The 6674-nt window shown below is 41.7% G+C and overlaps 1 protein-coding gene across 1 annotated transcript in view; it reads left to right on the forward strand.

Annotated features, from left to right (window-relative positions):
• Positions 1-5701: 5701 nt before the first annotated feature.
• The window catches only part of TMEM255B (transmembrane protein 255B), a 67897-nt gene continuing 66924 nt past the window's right edge, over positions 5702-6674 (forward strand). Inside the window, exon 1 of the mRNA XM_026849136.1 lies at positions 5702-5707. The gene's annotated coding sequence lies outside the window, so the exon portion shown is untranslated. The remainder of the gene's footprint in view (positions 5708-6674) is intronic.

Here is a 6674-nt window from a genome sequence, read left to right on the forward strand (position 1 = left end):
GCCCGGGGGAGGCTGGAGGGGGGCGCGGGGCTTCCCCCGGCGGGGCGCGCTGCCGCCGCCCCGGAGCTTCAGTTACCGGGCTGGAAGGGCGCAAGCGGGGGCTCTGCAGAGTGCGGGCACCGCGGGGATCCAGCCTGAGGTGGCCAGCGTGGGGTCGTGGTGTCCCTCTCCCTCTCTCAAAAACTCTTTTAAACTGGCGTTTAAAAATACCAGTTTTTCTTTTGAGCTTTCCGCCGAGCTTGATGAATCGCTGTGCGGATGGTTTAACATTGGGATGAGGAGCTATATTATACGGGACGTTGATAGAAAATTAATGTAATGAAGATGGCCAGTGGCTGTGCTGGAGCAGGTGGCAGTGTCAGCAGGGTGCGGAGCTGGCGTGGGGCAGGCTGGCGACCGTGACAAGGTTCTCGGCTAGTTCGCGTCCGACCCGGGTGGCAGCGTGCTTCTTCCCTCCTGTTTCTATAAATTTAGTGGTTCGTTGCTAAACTGGCGTGCTGGTTGTACTTACAGCGTACATCTTGAAAAATAAAAGTTTATGCAAAAGAAAGGACAAATATTTGGGGGTTGGAACCAGATGATCTTTAAAGTCTCTGCCAACACCAACCATTCTATAATTCTATTTCACTAGTCCAGTGAAATTCATTAAAGTTGAGGAAAAACAGAACTTGCTGCTAGGAATTACTCCGCCTAGTGTTTTGAAAGGATAAACAGAGACTTTGCTATGTATCCAAGGACCTTAACAGCCACTTAAAAAATGTGTTAGATTTTTATTTTTTTTTTTGTCTTAAACTTGGAAGAAAAATGGTATCTGTGTTGAAAAGGTAGCAGTGAAAGATACGCTGTAGCTTAAAAATGTTTCCAGGTAAACAGTGGAAAAAGAAGAATATGCTAGCTTTAAACTAGTGATTAGCTGCTTATTAAATAATTTATTAATGAAACAATTGCTGCCAAAGCAATGAAGTCATCGTGTTACTGCATGATATCCCTTACTGTAGCTATACTACATTATATAGTAGGGTTTGCGGGTTTGTCTGGGTTTTTTGGGGGGTTTTTTTGTTTGTTTTGGATGTTGGGGGTTTTTTAGTAGTAGAATTATAGAAGAGCACGGTAACATTTCCCATGGTCTTGAGTATATAACACACTCATGGAATCTTCCTCAACAAATTCATAATAAGGATAAGAAATGGGCCTGATAAATGCTGCTATCTTGTGGCTTGAAATGAACGCTGTTGCATCTGGTTTAATTAGTTCAGCACTCTGGACAAGTCAAGCGTTTAATCGGAAAAGGGAAAGTAATCACCAATAGCAGGTGGAAATATCTCTTTTAAGCATCTCAGTCCATCACGTTTAATTTTGGGAGGCAGTGTAGGATTAATTCAGTTTCACTGGCATAAACCATTTTTGCAAATACACAATGAAAACTGTAGCCAAGAGAGAAGTGGCACTGAAGTGAGCACTGCAGTAATTAAAAATTATTAATTTAGCTCCAAAGGTCTTCCCTTAAATATTTTCCTGATAGCAGCAAAGCAGCGGATAAGTCTGATACTATGCTTCTCTGTCTGTGGTGAATTTCTGCTTAAATTATCTTACTATATATGCTTAATGCCATTCTCTGAAATACACCACAATTTTTAGTAGTATTCATAAGGTAATAAAACTGCACTGTTTCTTCTGCTACAAAACCTTCCTCCCTTATCTTTTTTCATATTAGGATGCTAATATACATCAGGCTGGGGCATTATTTGAAATAAGTTTTTCCATTTAGATCAGTTTAACTAGATAAAAGAGGAAGGTATGAAATTGTGTGGTGCTAATATTCAGCAAATGTGACTGTGATCCCAGCAAATTGCTACGTCCTGCAGTGATTCTTTCCTTGCCAAAAGTCATTCTACTCTTTTTAACAGACTTTATGATGTCTGAAGCTAGATTTGAAAAGGAGTGGTGAAGTTAGCAAAGTATAGTTGCCTTGGTCTGTTGAAGATCATATGCAAGTTTTCTAACAGAGATGGTTTCACTCTATTCTTTCTTTCCCTGGATCATTGGACACATTCCACACCAGAGACACGTTTCATCATTGATTTGTTTGTTCTCCTTTTAAACTCACCCTTTGCTTCATTCAAATCCAGACCCTACCATTCATCATTAGATCCACCACTTTGCATTCTACCAGCAATCTGATCTACACCCTCCCCGCAAAACCATTCATTTTCCACAGTCTTCCTAGAAATTGAATTTATCCCCCAGCTGTCATGAACGAAGCATTATAAATATAATTTTCTTTTCTGCAACTGATAAACGGATAAAAGTTTTTGCTGAGTCCAGCAGAGCTTAATCTTCAGCAGGCACTTTTTACTCTCTGGAGGCTCATCACCTCACAGGCCTTTCTCTGTCCCAAGGAGGCAGCAGTCTGGTGTCTGTCTTGCTTGTCCTGACGGCCTTCTCTTTCCTTCTATTGGGGCAGCAGGGCTGAGTGGTTCAAGAAGGTACTTTGCCTGACAGATGTTTAGCAAGCAAAGCAGAGAGTGTTTCTGGGACTGGTCCTTTTCATGCACAATTTAAGTCTATGCCAGGCAGAGCACAAGCCAGTGATGTGGAAGCAGAATTACCTCTCTAATTTATCTCCCAATTTTTACTGTAGTGCCCATTGCTGCAGTATCAAACCTCAGTTAATACTTCACTGGCCAGAACTACTGAAGAATGTTGCCAATAGAAGGTAGTAACATGTTCACACCTTACATCGATTCCCAGCTTCAAGCTTGTGCTAGTAAGGATATGACGAGAAGATTTCTTTCTACACACTTCATTTTTGTATGCTAGAGTTAAGAATTTGAAGCTATAACTAGATTGGAGTAAGGTCCAGACTAAGGATTTATAATGTTCTTACTGAATCATTGTTTAAGAAGTTAAAGGGGCTAAATGTCAAAATTAGTCTGACAGTCACTTTAAGATTAAAAAATTGGCAAGTCAGTAGCCTACATGAACTGTTTCCTGCACTACAGGAACATTGGTGTTGGAAAAAAATTCAGCCTAGAAATACTGACAGCAACATTTCCTCTGCTCTTAATTTATCTGCTATTCTTGTATATGGTCAGCCTTCAGTCCAAGCCCTGCCACAGAGAATGTCAGGGAAGAAGGCTGGGCCAGCCCCTCTGTCAGTGCTGTGGATGGGGCTCCTGAGGAAACAGTCTGGCATTGGGTTTTGGCTGGTAGGTACATTAAAAACAGATCCAAAAAACCTGCATGGCAACTGCTACAAACAGCAGTAAACAAAGACTCAAAAAATCTTGGGAGCCAACATGACCGAAATAGCAGAAGGGAGCTAATAGTAGGACCCCTTGGCAGCTGTAGCCTCTTTCATCTGAAGATATTGTGCTGCTTTACAAATATGACATAGTCCTCACAATATGCTGGTGACTTACATACATGTCATTATACACATTTTGTTAGATACCGCAAAGATTTTTATAGATGTGACTAAGGAAACCCAGACAGCCAGAGCAGAAACCAGTTTAGACCTGGTTTCTACCCATCTTCTCTGAGCATGTGGCAGTCTTTGAGGTCTTGCATGTGCCAGAATGGACCTTTCTGGGCTCTGCCTGTAAGTCATCTCTCCTAGGGTGGAGTTTATAGCTAACTACATGTTGTTACGAGAGTTTTCAAACTGGAGTATGGAAAAGGAGAGATATGATTGGGTATCTACCTCTGATTTGAGATGCAGGTGGTAAAAGATCAATGAATGTGAGAATTGAAGGGTATCCCATGTAAATGCCTTCTGGCCCGTGTAAATTTCAAAGTCAAAATGTAGTTCAGTCCAAAAAATGACCCTGTAAATAATGACATCCTGTTCTGTTTTATCTCACTAAATCCACATCGAATTTACTCTAATTACAAATAAGAGCATGGTTTTCCCAAGATATTTTCCAGCAAAGTCAGTTTGGGCCCTCAAACTCATGTCTTTCTTTTTTGCACATTGTTATTGATAACCAAAACTCTGGAGGCCAGGTTGCACCCTTACTTTATCTCCATTCAATCTGATTAATCTTTGCCAGTACAGGTGTTACTTTGAGAAAAACGTGAAGACTTGGATCCTCAGGCACTTTTCTTAAAAACAGTTGGTGGTTTCGGAGACACTTCGCTGAGGAGTCTCTGTCCCATTGGCTTTCAGAAGCTTTGTGTTCCTACATCCCTTTAGAGTATGTCTACATTGCAGATGCAGTTTCATAACAGTGGATATGACCACACATACCCAAGCCACTTTTAGCTGTCTTGACTATCATAAAACCATAGAATCATAAAATAATTCAGGTGGGCAGGTACCTCAGGAAGTTGCTAGTCCAACCTCCAGCTCAAAGCAGGGCCAACTATGGGGTCAGACCGGGTTACTCAGGGCTTTTCTGGTTGAATCTTGAAAACCTCCAAGGATGGGGACAGCACAACCTCTTTGGGTAACCTGTTCCAATGCTTGACTGTCCTAATGTTGAATTTTTTTCTCCTTATACCCTGAAACACTTGTATTTCAGTTTATGTCCACTGTCTTTTGTGACATGAGAATGTTATGGGATAGCATGTTAAAATCCTTGCTAGATTTAACGTAAAAGACATCCACTGCTCCACAAGTCCAGCCATTCTGTCATAGCAGGCAGCTGGGTTGGTCAGACATGATTTGGCTCTGGTAAATCCATGTTGACGGTTGCCGAATACCTTTTTGTTATGTGCCCAGAAATGGCTTACAAGAGGATTTGCTCCTTATTTTTGGTCCCAGCCTCCCAGGATCCAAACTGACGTTGATTGGCTTGTAATTCCCTTAATCATCATTTTGGCCTTTTTTAAAAATAGGTGGAGCATTTGCCTGTCTTCCATTATTGGGGATTCCTCAGTCTCCATGACTTCTCAAAGATGATAGAGTGTGGCAACGACATCAGATATTTAAAACCTGGTAGATATATTGAAGTGTTTTAGTTTATGGGAAGGGCAACTGATTTGTGGAGTTCACAAATTCACATTGTGCAGTCTGCTTTCCCCTCTTGGCCATGTGAACTGGCTTCATGGAAGCAACTGCCTTTAACGCCATACACTTGCTGAAGAACTGATTGATAATGAAGAGCCTCTCCATTTCCATGTCCCCAGTGACCTTCCATGGATTAACAGGGAATTGTCAGAGGCAGACAGCTGGGGCACAGGCTGGAGGGGAGATGTCTGGAGAGTCTTGATCTTTAGCAGGAAGATTTTGTACATGCAGATGAGAGAGACTTGCGTAAGCTCAATAGATGATATTTGTCTTCAGGAAAGTTGCTTGCGTTTCATACTAAAAGACTCATTTTGCCTGGTTGTTCTACTGGAGAAATGTCAGCAAATGTACAGATTTTTATTATAAATGCATTTATTTATTTATTCATTGAAATTATTTGACTTGGTTTGCAAACACCACTAATCTAGCCTGGCTTTTAACTGTAAATATTTAACTGAGTTACATGACTTTAAATTGGCCACATAACTCAAGTGACTCATTGCAAATGGCTTCTGCTCCATTCTTGACTTTCTTGCATTTCCACTGCTTTTGCTTACAGCAGCACCCTCAGAGCCTGATGGACATACCTGCCTTCCCCTCTCACCTACCCCTGCCTGGCAAGGGTTGTTGCCTCCAATATTCAGTGCAACACCACAGCCTCTGCCTCATCTCGAGACCGGGTGTGCAGGCAGCGTTGTGAGGCTGCAGCAGGGAGAGACATTGTCCCTGGGCTGCGGACAGGTCGTGCTCTCACTGGAGCTCTGTGCTGCCCAGTTGCAGCCTAGGGTAGCATGGCATTGCATGGCCCAGTGCTCCAGGGATGATCCTGCATGCTCTTGCCTTGCCTTTTCAAGCAAAATCACCAGAAGTGGGGACCACATTTTGATTCATTTGTGTGTCTTCTGTTGGTTAGGGTCATGTATCAATTGCTGTTTTTAAATAAGTTTTACATAAGTCTGTGCTATGGGCTGGGGCTCTGGTGTTAGTAACCTGTAGTTGCAGCTCTGATAAGCCACCGCAATAACAAGGTTAAGTGGCTTGAAGCAGGCTGAAAGCAGTAGATGAGCCTGCCATCTTCCACTTTTGGGTATCTGAATCCAAATCCCAGTGAGACCGAATGTATTTCACTGAGCAGTTACAGTTTCAAAAGGCCCATATATCATTCCCTTTGCTTTAGAGATACAGATTGGGTTGCTTACCCTAGTAAATATGAAGAGCACATTTGTTTGCATGATAGCATGCAGAGCTTCTGCTAATCTTGTTTAAAATACAACTTTCTATATTCTGTCCCAGTAGAGTCAGATCGGCACTTCAGGTAGGTAAGCATTTAAGACCTGCAAGATCTGACTTATGCATGTGTGCAACATTTAATTATAAATGTTACTGAAGACAAGGCATAATTATCATTGTCAGTGACTTTCAATTCAGCTTGATAAAAACGCATCTCATGCATGTACCTGATGCGTGTGCATTAAGCTATGCTAATTCTGTGGTTCCTAGTCTCTTCTGTTGTCTGCCAGCAATTTTTCTCAGTGGGAGAACAACAGTGGGTTAACAACTGAAAAGATTAACAAGAGAAAATCTTCTATTATTTTGTATTTGTTCTGTCGTGATTGAAATGAAAAGCTCTCTCTTTTTTTTTTTTTTTTTTTTTTTTTTTTTT

This window comes from Athene cunicularia, assembly GCF_003259725.1.
Source record: "Athene cunicularia isolate RWA chromosome 1 unlocalized genomic scaffold, athCun1 chr1_part1, whole genome shotgun sequence".
NCBI lineage: Eukaryota > Metazoa > Chordata > Aves > Strigiformes > Strigidae > Athene > Athene cunicularia.